This window comes from Tachypleus tridentatus, chromosome 2 (genome assembly GCF_004210375.1).
Source record: "Tachypleus tridentatus isolate NWPU-2018 chromosome 2, ASM421037v1, whole genome shotgun sequence".
NCBI classification, from domain to species: domain Eukaryota; kingdom Metazoa; phylum Arthropoda; class Merostomata; order Xiphosura; family Limulidae; genus Tachypleus; species Tachypleus tridentatus.
The window spans coordinates 116,532,450-116,547,968 of record NC_134826.1 but is presented as its reverse complement, the minus strand read 5'-3'; the positions used below and the strand labels follow the sequence as shown (position 1 = coordinate 116,547,968).

At 32.7% G+C, this 15,519-nt stretch overlaps 1 long non-coding RNA gene across 1 annotated transcript; it reads left to right on the top strand.

The window, feature by feature from the left end:
* Nucleotides 1-5,912: 5,912 nt before the first annotated feature.
* Nucleotides 5,913-11,550, top strand: LOC143236426 (uncharacterized). Its single transcript, XR_013019554.1, has 2 exons — nucleotides 5,913-6,120; nucleotides 11,161-11,550. It is a non-coding gene; the product is annotated as an uncharacterized LOC143236426 (long non-coding RNA).
* The last annotated feature ends 3,969 nt before the right edge of the window (nucleotides 11,551-15,519 follow it).

Sequence of the window (15,519 nt, the reverse complement as noted above, 5' to 3'; positions counted from 1 at the left end):
AATACTTAATTAGTTTAATAAATTAGTTATTACCTTCCACAAAACCGGGTATGCAATTAACATCTGGTGAGCTCATTGACGATTTAATAACAAAAGAAATAAAGAAGTAAAATACTATCTGAAATTATTCTTTATATTATTTTTGCTTCTTCACAGGGCCCTTCAACTAGTTGTAAATAAACTTCGTGATATTTTTGTTATTTTGAGTAATAATTTAAGTACATTCTGTTTCACATACTATGCATATACATTACTTCTTCAAACCTATACTTCACTTACTCAGTGATACTAACCAGTGATAATAGAGCAATAAAATATTTTACAAGGCAGGGAGTTGTTACCCTGTTATAAGTGTTTTAACTTGTATCTTATCTGCGATATCTTAAATATTTTAACAAGTCTTTGTTAAAAACTGATCTCTGGTTGATATTTGTCCCTTCCGAAAGATTATTTAAGTCTGTTCAAATGTGTTTGCGATAAAATTAGGAAAACTTCTTAGACGCTAGCTGAAACTATATAACCCCAAGTTTCAATAAGCAGGGTAAACCTCCTTCCCGAATATTGTACAAGAAATAATTATGGCGACAAAACGAGAGAAAACGTTAACCTTGTTGTTCTCATTATATATTCCTGTGTATTGGAATTTGCTTTGTACCTTTGATGTCTTAAATAATCTTATACACAAAAATACGTCAACCCAAACCAAGTATTTTCGAAATGTTATCGCATTTAACTGTTTAACCTGACTTTTCGTAAGTGCTGTGAACGCTGTTTCCTTCTCAGGAGATAACATGCTTATTAAGTTTTTCAAGCAATTCATATTACCGGGTGAACACCGAAGGGATTTGAATGCAAGTGACACTTACTTATGTGAAAAGAAATGCCACCTTTAGTAAAGATTGAAAGTAATGTGACGTAAGTGGAAGCGAACTCACCTTGACTTAGACATAGATAGCAGTCAACAAGCACTAATTAAATAAGATTGGTATTAATCTGTTTTAGTGCAATAGAAACTTCCGTTTACAGCTGTTAAGGCAATCGCTGTTACATCTTTCTTGAACAGAACGCATAATGTATATCATAATAAATTGATTAAAGCTTGCTAATTGAGAAAAAATTAAAATTCTTAAAGTAAGGAACCACAAAAAGGTAAATCATTCATTTATTTTCTAACAAACTCTAATGTACGTAAAACAGTAGCTGCCACTTGACATTCTTTGGGGCAGAATTACTGTTTATTTGTTGTTGTTGTTGTTTTTAATTTCGCCCAAAGCTACACGAAGACTATCTACGCTAGCCGTTTCTAATTCACCATTGTAAGACTAGAGGGAAGGGCCTGGCGTGGCCAAGCCAGTAAGGCGTGCGACTCGTAATCCGAGGGTTGCGGGTTCGTGCCCGCGTCGTGCTAAACATGCTCGCCTTCCCAGCCGTGGGGGCGTATAATGTGACGGTCAATCCCACTATTCGTTGGTAAAAGAGTAGCCCAAGAGTTGGCGGTGGTTGGTGATGACTAGCTGCCTTCCCTCTAGTCTTACACTGCTAAATTAGGGACAGCTAGCACAGATAGCCCTCGAGTAGCTTTGTGCGAAATTCCAAAAAAACAAAACAAACAAAGACTATAGGGAAAGCAGCTAGTCATCACCACTCACCGCCAACTCTTATCTATTCTTTTACCAACGAATAGTGACATTGGTTGAGCCATTATTATGACCCCACGGTTGAAAGGGCTAGCATGTTTGGTATGAAGGAGATTCGAACCCACGACCCTCAGATTTTGAGTCACGTGCCCTAGCAACCTGGCCTAGGCAGGATTAAAGTAAATTAATCTATTAGACTTCTATTTCTCTTTTTATTAGTTATATTATTGTATTCCAGCAATACCAAACGTGGGGCGCGAGTATAAAAGATTCGATTTCGATACCAGTGTGCAGTTTTGTGTTTAACAACAAACAAAAATTCTAGAAAAAAAGGAACAGTCCAATTAATCTAAATATTTATTAAATGCATTTTTTGTTTTTGCTATAAAATAACCTGCGAAAAACTTGTACTTTATGATATAAAAGCATTTTTTTAAAATACAAGAAGAACACCTTATGTTTTGCAAAGCTACAAACCTTTATAATTAGATTATAAATACACACAAGGGAGACTACATTTCCCCAAATCCATCGTGGCTTCTTTTAAATCGTTTTATAAATTATATTTTTCAGTAAAGTTTGATGGCAACATAAGGCAAATAAAACGACGTCAATGAGTAACATTGTTTTTTATATGAAAATTGGCTTCTTTCTGCAATAACAGTTAATGCGACGTGATATCTGATAAATATTTGTTAAATAAATATATTTAATAAAAAAATATTTGAACACCTGTTCTTCATAAAGATATTTTTAACTAGAGAATTTTAATTTTTAATATTTGTTATTTCTTTAAAACGTACGAAATCGTAACAATTTGTATAAAAGTATTTGTACTTTCCGTGAATTAATAGTATAGTAAATGAAATAATGAATCACACGAACAATTACTCATGACAGCAGAAGATAGGCTTCAGTTTATGGACACAGTAACTGTAGTCAGATTAAGTTTATCGGTGGAATTCTAGAGGGAAGACAGCTAGTCATCACTATCTACCGTCTACCATCTATCTTGAGCTACTCTGTTACCAACAAATTGTGAAGACTGACCGTCAGGTTATAATACCCCTACGGTTGAAAGGGTAAGTATGTTTGATGTGAAAGGGATTCGAACCCGTGACCGTCAGCTTGCGAGTCGAATGCCCTAACTATCTGGTCATGCCGGGGCACACGATCTTCAAGTCTCGCCATAAAATGTCCAATGTATTCAAGTGTAGACTTGGTGTTATGAGGAATTGACTATTGGTAAGTGTTGTGCTCCTCGATTACGTTCAGAAAAACAAATAAAATACTTGAACATTCTTGCATATCATGTCTACTCCACAATACCTCTTTTTTTTTTTTTGCTCTGAAGAACTAGGATTTTTTAATTTTGATATTCTAGTTTTAGAATTCTCATGTAAACTATACAAAAGCTGTAACAAAATTCCTGTTATGTCATATATGTTATCTGCATAACAATTCCTAATTTTGAGCTAATAGGCTAATAGGAGGCTAGATAGTCAACAGCATTCCTGTTTAAAAAGAGAAGAGCGCTATTTCGTGTCACAAGCCAACTCCAACTATGTACTTCAGACACCCGAAACTCTGAGCCTGACCCTCAGTGACGATGTTATAACAAAATAACTGTCATGCTGATTCTGTCTTTCATGTGTTCTATAACAACTGGTTTTAACCCAATTCTTCTAACTGTACAAAGTGTGGCTATTATGTTAAATATCCAGATCACAAGAGGCAAAGTCCATCGTAGTTCGTTGACTTAATGATCCAAGCACTGATATCCACACACAGTTCTTGATTATTAAAACACAAGAATTGCGTTTGGACAATCACAGCTTAGAAATTACATTGCTCTTAAAATTCAGACTTTCATTTGACGGATTAAAGCTAAACCACTTTCCTTCAGATCGTGTGACATAGAAATAAAGCTCCCTTATATATTCGTTGCTTCCGTTAAAACATTGCTATACTAATAATAAATAACACATCACCCTCAATATCTAACTAGAATTAATAACCCTGAAGATTTCATATTATTCATATATTAAGGTGCAACGTTAAGTCTTGTGGATTATAAGCCCTACAATTCAAGGTTTCATCGTGATAAACAGCAAAATATAAACACACATTGTCCAGTTTTGTGTTTTAAAAGAAATAAATGTATATTAAGGTTGAATAACGATTACTATTATTTGTTTATTTTTAATTAGTTGAAATTTCTTAAAACCTAAGGCAAAAAGTTAATTCTGTCATAATTCACGTGCCAACTTATGAAATGCCTATTTTCATTTTTATTTTTTCATAAATGCATTTTTCTTGTAAGTTCTTATTTAAAAAAAATAATTGTGTACAATTTCCTTCTTTTTCTGCGTTACTATCTACGGCAATATATTTTACTTAATATATGATCAAATAATAAATTCAGAGAAACTCACTAGTCTGAGCTTTTAGCCTTTACCGACAAACATCTCCAGTTTACTCAAAACTGTTAATCTGTTCTACAGCGTATTAAATGTCATATCAAAAGAAAACCATTCGCGTAACGCATGATTATTTGAAATTAAATATTCAGTAAGGGCATATAAGGGCTCATATAATTTTTCAATGCCGCATACATTTTCTTGTAACCAGTTCTGAAAGGTACCTCCCGCCAAAAACCAGAATCCTAGCACAACACAGTAAACACTAATAACAGCTGCATCGTAGTTACAGGTTCAAAATAATTTGCCTTTTCTTCACGAATACAAAAATCATTTTAATATTCTATTTCTCCTTTGGTATGTTTAAGATATTAGAATTTGCAAGAGCCATACCGATGCTTAAAGTACTTTATGAACAAATGTGCAGGTAATGATGTAAAACTACTAACACCCAGTCTATCTTAACTCCTTCACTGCCGTATATGCTAGTTAAAATCTCGCAATCTCCTTGTACCAAATTTTGCTTTCAAATATACAATTAAATCACAAAATAACGTTTTGAATTCTATTAATTATTTGTAACTTGAAGCTCATAAACTTTGGGGCATTTAAAAGAGAATATCCTTTCTTCATTATATATATAGTACAAAATTCTAAACATAGAAAGGGGGCATTTATATATTTATGAAAGTGAAAGGGTTTGAAGCAAATGTGCAATACCTATATAGTGATTCGAAATTCTACTTACTAATATATCCATTTTTACTTGATTTTTGACAAGGCGATTTAAAATTTTGCGTGAATGTTCTTCGCCCCAATTAAACATACAATAATTAACCTCAAAATTTAGCGTTGTAAATCCATAGGCAAACCGTTGTACCAGCTGGGAATTTGTGACAACTGAGGAACAAATTAAGAAATGTCGTGAGGTGGCCCAAAAACAAGAGTCAAGAAATTGTTTGAGACTCTGAAATGTAACTGAGCTGATGAAATTTACAAACTGGTGTTAACATGTAAAGTGACGTTCATACCACTATCTTAAATTCAGCTTTCGGAAAGTTTCAACTCTGAACTCCATATAGAGGTCGAAAGGGTTTTCAGAACTGAGTTTTACTCTTCCCGGTAATTTGAACGATTAATTTATTGACAAAAACAACTGACGCTTAAACTATATTACTGAAACTAAAAGTACAGTGATAAAAATCTACTGGTGCTCAGAGTATTTTGTTGACAAATGTACAGTTAAAATTAATGATGACCAAAGTATCTTATTGTCAAATGTACTGTATAATGCTATGAAAATTTACAACACCCAAACTATTTTATGGGTAAAAGATACTATATAATAATATGAAATATATTATTACCACACTTTCTTATTGAAAAATGTACAGTATTATGATATAAAATTTTTGACACCCAAATATTGCCAAATGATATAAAACCCTAATAAAAAAATATTAAAATTTACAATTTTCCATGTGAAGTACGTCATGATTAATTAGATTTGATTGTTAATGCCAGAAAATGTCTAAACTGCTTTTGTATATTGAATCTTTTATTGAAATTTTTTGCAACACACAGCCCCAGGATAAAAAGGAGAAAAAAATATCTAAAAGGTCATGTGATTTTCTTTTAACCGAAAACCGTTGTTTTTTGATGCTCTAAATTAATGAACTTTAATTATCCATAAAACATTACTGTTGTAATTTATTTGACCCACATAGTTCCCATCCAAGAAATGTCGCATCAGTGGGGGGAGCAAAGGTCGCCAGGAGTGGTGGAGATCAAAGGTTTCGGCTTGAGGATAACATAATACACAATTGGACCAGAGGGCGCGTTGGTTTTATGAGCACGCAGGTAGTTTGTAACCAACCCACCAAAGTTGTTCAACACGACACCGTCATAGTTTCACGAAGTGATAGCAGAGGGCTATGCTGTCTTAGAGAGGGATTTAATACAAGACAGTCTGTAACTATAGGTGGACAGTGTTACAGAAGATATATAGATAAATAATCTTACTAAAGTTCTATAGGTGGACGTTCCTGATAGGCAAATTGTGTGTGTGTATGTTAAAAAGACAGATTGTTTCTCTAGGCGGACAGAATTGTTTACAGATTTCAATCTGTCTCTACTTATGTGTGTAGATTTTATTTATATATTTAGCTGCATAACACGTGTTTTATAAAATCGGATAGTGTTACTAGATGTATAGTATTACTAAATTTCGGTGACTAGATTACAAATTGTGTTACTAAAATTAGTGCTACTAGAGTTAATGGTGTTTTTTAAACGGATAGTTTAATAACATTAATGATACCCTCGTAGTGTCTCAACGTGCTTCTACATGTTACTACATCACTAATGCCTATATTTAATAATATGTTCTGAAAGGTTACAAGTAAAACCATTAATTTAATAAGCCAAAATTATAATGCAATGTATTACATAAGTTAGTTTTTATCATACATACTATTTTAATTTGTGCATTATTTAAATGATTTCTTTATTTGGAATCAAGCCCAAAGATACATATTGGGCTATGTATGCGTTGCCCACCCTGGATTTCGAAACCAAGTTTATAGCAATGTTCAATCTGCAGACATGCCGCTGTGAAACTGGGTTTGCAAACTCTCTTTGTTAACCTAAAGATGACCTAAGAAGGTCGAAACGTTGTTCTGTACTTTATTTTAATTAAAGTGTTAATACCCAAATCAGTCGTCTTTAAGATGCAATTTGAATTAATTTACTTTTCGAAAGTTTATTGATTAATACGTTTTTCTACACTTACACAGATAATACTTTTTCTGTCTTTCACAGCTATCTGTTGAATATCTCTGCAAGGAAGATAAAAAAAAAGTATTATTAAAAATCAAGGAATTAGAGAGCTAAAAATTACAATGCAATTGCTGCAACATAAATGTATTATTTAACCCTAAAGTACACGGACACCCACTTACATACGTTATGAACACACCCAATCAGAATATTTAAAATACATTGGACAAGACAACAAGTTATTTAAACAACAGAGATAAAGTGAAGGTTTGAATTCATTCTAACCATTTGGACAAACCTCTAAATACCTGTTAATAAAATAAAGTATTTTAAGCCGATATGATCTTAACTAATATCTAAAAAGTCAGAGTGAAAAAAGACAAACCACAAGACAAGTCTTTCAAATCTAAGGTTCGAATCTCCATACAATCAAACATTCTTGCCCTTTCAGCCTTCAGGCGTTATAATGTATGACCAATCCCACTATGCGTTTGTAAAAGAGTAGCCCAAGAGTTGGCAGTGAGTGTAATGACTAACTGCCTTATTTCCAGTGTTTCACTGCTAAGTTAGTGATGGCTAGCATAGACAGCTCTCGTATAGCTTTGTGTGAAATTAAAATCAAACCAAACCAATTAAACTGATTGTATTAAATATAGTCATGTTGAAACATGTTGATCAAATTAATGCAGGCCCCACTTCATGAACGTATGATGTCATGTTCACCTGTTATAGAGGCCTAGCAATGTGCCCCTAAACGCACCCTCTGGTAACAGTTTGTGAAATCATGACTTAATCATCTTTGATGATATAATTGCCCCTCAGTATATATGAATTATTCAACGTTTGAGTTCCCGAGTTTTTCAGCATTCGTGACAACATATCCAGTGTTCTTATGTCATGAGCATACGTTGCAATTTCCTTTTCAAACATGTGTTTTTTTTAATTTGTCCAATTACATATACTGTGCAGATATCTTGGTGGTACATGCATGCGGTGGATATTAATAAAGAATCAGCTTGAGTGTAAACGACCGAGTTTTGTAGGAAATCGATATAATACCCATAAAATGCGCCCAATATAACAAATAAATTTTACTGGTCTTCTTATAGACTACCTGTGGTAGTTTGTTTGTTTCTTTGTATGTACACATTAACATAGCAAACTATCATCTCTCTACCTACTACGAATATCGAAACCCGTTTTTAGTGTTATAAGCTTTCCGACTTTTTGCTAAACCATACAGCAGCTTGCAAATAATACTGAAATAAAAAGACAATATTTTAATCAACTGTCTCACAGACTTTTTGTGAAATAACATACTTGAATAGCGCCTTATTTCTGAACATTAGTAAGGATCTCCTACCAAGTGTAGAAATATCTCTTAATTATCTTGGTCGACGTGCTTTTTAAATTTTATAAGGCAAGAAAGTCAAATACTTAAAGAATTATGTTCATAAATAACATTTCACTGAAACTATTGGGTTATCCACCTCATAGAATTACAATGATATCAAAATTAGACTCTGCAGGAAAATCGTTGAATGCGAAGTATGTATATTTCAAAGACACAAAAATGTTTATGACTTTCGTGAAGATAACAAAATGGAAATTGGCATAAATTTTGATGTCACTTTCTTATATCTTAAGACATCTTCTAGCTTCAGAATATTAAAAAAAACGTAGCTTTATAAAACTTAATACATAAACTTTGGCACAGTTTTTTTCTTGTAGAGTTTAAATTCAAGATCACTATCACTAGTTTTTGCAATCATTCTTCATTGTGACGAATCCCCTCATCCAACAGTGAATGAACGCTAAACACCAGTGGAAGTAACACAGGTAGCCAGCCTATTATGTAGTTTTGCGTTTAACAAAAAAAAAATCAAAGTGACGAATTTTTTGCAACATTCGTATAATATAGACAATAGTTAAAAGAATAACACAGACGCCATGCTATGTTCCATTTTAACCAGCTGATATAGTATATAAAGTCATATCGTCCTCTGTTAAACGATTATATTATTCACACAAAGATTTAAATTACATCTCAAACTCTTGGAATATTTTGCTACGAATCACTACTAATTACACATCGGGTGCTTATCAGGCAATTAAAAAAGGTTAGGTACACATATAACACTTAGTGAAGATGCTTGACTTGAATTCGATTTTCAATGCTTAAAGTAACGCAAAGACTCTTCACTTATATACCTGAGAACTTCGAATTCTTTTTTTTGCCGAGAACTTTCCTTCATCTTTACATAATGTCAACGCTGAATCATTTCTACATGCCATTCTGTTTCGTATTCTTTAGATCATTAACACTTTTGTATTCAGTTAACTGATATTGATTAAAGGAAATGATCGCGTATTACTAAAATGAGATGATTTAGAAAAAGTAGAATTATGTGGAAAACTTTAATAATACTTTATATATGTCATTTACAATCAAAGAGACTGAAAATGAAGTGCTGGATAGAATTGTAACATACTGATGTCAATATTTAGCAATGTGATCGTAGAGAACTAAAAGTCACAAACATATAAACATAATGCTGAATAATTATCTTAAAACTATTTTGTTTCTTTGTTATAAAGCTAAGTCACATTAAGCTATCTGCTGTGTTCACCACGGGAAATCGAATCCCCTACTTTAGTTTCTAAGCTCTCAAATTTACCGTTGACCTACTGAGAGACTTGAAAATATGTTTATTCGTTCGTAATTCTACTAGTACTTTATTGGACCTATAATAATACATAGTTTATTACTTGACAAGTTGGTTTATCGGCAAACCTGTATGACAAATTATTTGCGCTATGCCCATAGAAGACATAGAATCCCACAGTTCAGGTTTCCTTTGTTTAGATTTTCTGCACAAATCAACCCACAGGTTAATCGCGCATATGTCCCTAATTAGAACTGATAGTTTAGGGCTAATTTTAGCTGACCGATTATGAGGATTTGACCGCCACTTTTATTCAACAAACACGGCTCTGAAAGTAGAAATGCATTTTTGTGGCAATGATACCTGACCCAAGAACAGTGAAATTCACAGTTCTTCATACTATTAAACTCTAAAGCCTACCACTGACCTTTATTCGGTCACAGATTATTTTCTAAATACCCGTAGATTTACGTTCAATAATTAGCTAATAACAGGTAATACTGTTTTCAATAAAAACTGACTTTCATAATGTGGAGTTGATATTAGAACCAAATTGGTGAAACTTCAGACACATACAAAATAAAAATTACAAAACATAAAAATGTACCATTAATTAATAAACATATTAATTATTTTTTCCTGAACTATGTGGGTATAACTGGAACTTTAAGAGATAAATTATCTTGAAATGTTGGTTTGTTGTGACTTTCTGTGCTGGGCCGTCTCCATTTAGCAGTCATAAACTAGAGAAAAGGTAGATAGTCAATGCCACTTCTTGATGGCTCTTGAGCTACTCTTTTATTAACTGTCATATTCTAACAACCCCACGACTGAAAATGCGAGCATGTTTGGTGACGGGGATTCTAACACGCAATCCGCAGATTACCAGTCGAGGGCACCAACCACGTCAGTTCAACGTTTGATATCAGTCGATTGCGCACAAAGGGCACTATTAAAAGGCAATGAATAGGTAAGAAATTATTGCAATTTCATTACAATAGTTATAAATTATAATCAAATATTTTGAAGCACCTTATACAAACCTCAGAAATCAGCTTTCCGGAAACAGGAGTGAAAATGAACCATCTGCTTCTTTTCTCGTGGGTACTCTAGTGGCTAGCTAATTATTCAATAATACTAAGAGGTACTAAAACATATCAAGAAGAAATAAAGATACGCATAAAGTGAAAGGTATAGATTAGTTATTAAGATAATAAGTTAATTTTTCTCTTTTTTGGTGGTAATAGAAACGAATCAGGTAACACAGCTTCAATTTCAATTAGGCTAACCACTGAGTCAATCTAGCTCCAGTATGTTGTTATCGAAAAAAAATATTCTCGTTTTGCTTTTAGAAGTTCGTGCTTTTAGATATTTATGTGGAAACAAGGAAGTAAGAAGCGGTAAGGTTAATCAGGTCATGGCCTGACCGCTTTTCTATCACACATATAACATTTTTTGTATCAAAACTTGTTTCTATTAATGTAATTCATTACGTTGCACGTACAGTGTTAGTAGTTAAAATGGCTAAAGATTCAATATCATAGCATTTTTTTTACTAAAAATATTCTGGGTCATAGCTTTAGACATCCTAAACATTACATTTACGTTTGTTTGTTTTTATTTATAATCCTGTCATATTTTTCGTTTACATGTTTGTAGATGTTTCAAGAATTCTCAGCACAAACTTCAGATGTTCTTTTATGCACGTGGTTGACCCCATACAGTTTCATCCGCATCGAGAACAGACATATCGATGAACAACTTAGAAGTCTCTATTCTGAACATTCATTTTCAAGCTTCACATAGCAATGAAATTTGTGGATAGCTTGATTTCAAGATCTTTTATTTCATTCTTCTGGGAGTTTGGGACACAACGACAATTTTGGATCATCATAACTTACTTACGAGGAAAGTACGCATTATTTAAACATACTGTTACGTTTATTTACTTGTGAAAATAATGATAATCACCGGCAATATAATAAACTCTATAAAATAACATTTTGATCAAATATATATATATATATATATATTTGATAGATATATCTATTTACATGGTATGATGCTGTCAATACGACTATATAATCGTGTATAAATTGGCTCATGGTACGTTGATATTTATAACTTATTACCTGACCTCTTAATATATCGGTCTAACAAAAAGAAATACAAGTTGGAATACTTCCTTTTTAACTGAAAACTTGACAGAAGAACTTTGTTCATTGAGATATTAAACATTTAAATATAATTCACGTTATTATTTCCTTAAAATAATCAGGGTGTCATCAACGTTCATATGGTATCTAACAGGTTTAAACCTCTCTGAACAGTTACTCAACCACTGTTTTTCATTGAAACATAAAAAAGTAATGACATTTTAGTGCTTCAAACTAATTTTCCAGACATTAAACTGCCATCTAAAGTCAAAATACTACATCGTATAAGTTGATCAGCGGTAAGTCTACGAACTTGCAACAATAAAATCTGGGTTTTGATTTACTATGGTGCATATAGCTCAAATAGGTTGCTATGTAGCTTTCCACTACATGTGACTTTCACGCTCTAAGAAGCCCGGCATAGCAAATCGTGTTAAGGCGTTCGACTCGTAATCCGAATATCGCGGGTTCGAATCCCGGTCGCACCAAACATGCTCGCTCTCCAAACCGTGGGGGGCGTTATAATGTGACGGTCAATCCCATTATTCGTTGGTAAAAGAGTAGCCCAAGAGTTGGCGGTGGGTGGTGATGACTAGCTGCCTTCCCTCTAGTCTTACACTGCTAAATTAAGGACGGCTAGCGCAGATAGCCCTCGAGTAGCTTTGCGCGAAATTAAAAAACAAACTTTACGCTCTAAGAAACGTCTGACATTCAAATTATCAGGTTTGTAGCGTTCACTACCGGTGGTGAGGCATAACATGACCAAGTTGATAGGGCGATCATCTGCAGGTAGCATGATTGAAACCCGTCTTCAAATATGTTCGCCCTTTTAATCGTAGCTGTTTATGCTATGACTAACAATCTTACCATTCTTCTGTAGATAATAGTCAAGAGTTGAAGATGGATGTTTTAACTAACTGTATTCCTTGGATTCTATCACTTCACAATTAAAGGTGACTGCTGCAAATATTCTTCGAGGACCATGAGCAAAATTCAACAAAAAAATAAAAATTACCACCGAAGTTTCAATATTGCGTCGTTTCAATTTATTTCATTTATGTCTGTTACGGCGCTTAGTGTAAACAACTTGCTAAAATAGTTGTATGTAATTACTCATTATCTACGTAATATACACAAGAGATTATGAGTATTAATTTCAATAATAGTGGTATCTTGATTTGTACTTTTAGGACTCTATAACCAAGAAAGTATTGGACAGCAAAGCAAATTGGACGCAAAATAGATTTTAAAAATATGTTTAAGCTATGCAGTGTGAAAGTATGTTGGATAGTGAATTTGCTTTACGCATAGTGCTTGTATAATCTCGTTAAATTATACAAATAATCATTCGCTGAAACTTGTATTCCATTAATTTTGTAAATTGCATAAGTATGTCAAAGTACTATAGACTTCTTATTATCGGTATGACCGTACGATAAAATAAGTAGCTGTAATAGTCTTTTTTTATAGGTTACTTTCGTCTCGTTTAGATCGGTCAATTTATCATTTTATCATATTAGCTCAGAAAAGCAGAAGTAATCCAATGATCATTAATTAAGAGTTATTCTCAGAATTCATGTCAGAAACATCATTCGAGTCAAAAACAAATCATGGTAGAAATGAATGGATATGTTTCAGGCCATATTCCGTGGAAATATAAAAGCTATTATAATGATAACAGTAAACAGTGGAAAGGACTTCCGTTATTTATACTAATAATGACGTTGAAACGAAATATTTACACTTCTACTCTTCTACCTTATAGGGATTGGAAACATGTCATATTTATTGTTGTTATTTTTGTTCAAAACTACATAATGAGCTATTTACTATCAGTCCACACAGGATAATTGAAACTCGGATTTTAGCGTTTTAAATGTAAACTTACTGAGTGACAGTATTTAATGTTATGAAATAATACATTTCTTATGACGTAGCACAGCCGTCCTTTTTAACTGATACCTTTTAGTCTTAAAAACAATTTCATTTCAAGTTTCAAGCAAAGGAATTTTCAGGTGAAGAAGTGTGTAAAATCTCAACGTCATAGGAAAAAGAGTAAAATTACGGCATACATGTGTAAAAAAATGTTTGAAATATATCAAATGTAACATGTCACAAAAGTTCTGTGGAAATTTAAAATACATATTTCATTACTTTGAAGTTTTTGTCTGATAGGGAACAATAACCAGAAAAAAACCTTAAAAATATGAAATTAGAGTAAAATAATTAATTGAAGAACATTTATTTGCCTAACACACAACAATTAATACAAAACTAAACTAGTTTCTATATTACAAAGTTCAAGATGAAAAAGTATCATAAGCTTCATTTTATATTAAGACCAGAATAATCAGCAGTCTTTAAAGTGAAAATACCATAGGCACTAAGTAAGTAAATTAAGTAATAAAATAAACTTGGTAAGTTAATTAGAAAAACACTAAAGAAATATCAAATAAAAATATTTTACGAATTGTTTTTATGGATATTTTATAAATAAAATTTAAAACTGCATCATATTTGTCCACTAGAGAAGAAGTTGTGACTGACAACGTTACTTCAATCATTTAAAGTATTCTGAAAGATTTCAAACTACTAAGGAAAAGAGTCAATTTAGTTTATATTTATAGTGAAAAACAGTTCAGTATTCACAATGAAAACCTTCCATTTTTATCTTATTTGTAATTATTTGAACTCAGGAAAAAATTGCTACGAGACAAAATAGCCACTTGCATTGAATTATTCATCCAATGCTGATAAATTGCTTATTAGCTTGCAATTCATTTTTATTTGATATAATACACACGTTTCAGAAGCGTACGTAAACAACATTTTTAAGACACAGGATAAAATTATCAACTTAATATTTTCCTAGTTAGATGGTGAAGTTCTTAGTTTAAAATCTAAAATGCTTCACAACCACAACACTATCGTTTACCGAAATTTAAAAATAATATTCGGAACAATAAATTTATTGTAAGTAATGTTTTTCATAGCCTATTCGAGGACTAAAGTAATTCTTAACACCATTTCTTAAGCATACCTAGTTAGGAACTCACTCTGCTGAAGCCAATTGGCTTCGAAAGTTTCTAGGATTGGAAAAGGATACGCCCTTATAGCCACACACACAAACATATTTTGTTGCTTGGATAGCAAATGTAACAACTTCAACTCAACGGTCTTGATCGGTTAGTTCATGCGCTATATCCCTAGCATATGTCTTACTCTCTTTTTCATGACTATTCAACTCGTATTGAGTGTTTCTTCTTCTTCCTCTGCTACTCCACTGGCTGAGAAGCCCTACACGATCGCTTTTTGTAACGTTTCTACTTTATTCACAACACGTGTTGGCTGGTTGTTAACAAGACGCAAGAGCAACGCGAGTGGGCGCGTGCAGGTTCCAGAGTTTCTGCAACAAGAGCACGCGAATAGATTGCTTTTGTGAGCAACTTGTGCAACTAGTGGTAATCGCTGTCAAAACATAAATGCTTGCAAGTTAAAACTACTGATCAGAGTAGACAATGTAAAAATATTTCTTTCTCCTTTTCAATCGTTCGATAAATACATTACAAAAATAAGAATATTGGTAATTATCTAAAATTTCCATAATCCATCAACTTAATTGGACAAATTCAATTACTTTAAAATCAAAAGCAAACATATTTCTTGACAACTGATATGTTATTATTATTCTCAACGAGAATAGTCCCTGTACAAATGTTTTCTTATAGAAACTTCCCTGTTTTACAAAGAAACATACAACACAACTATATGAAAAAACAACTGTGTGATACATAGATAGTTCTGTACTTGTTCTAATACAAATCAAGTGCTATTTGTTGCTATTTGCTTTTTGTTCATAACA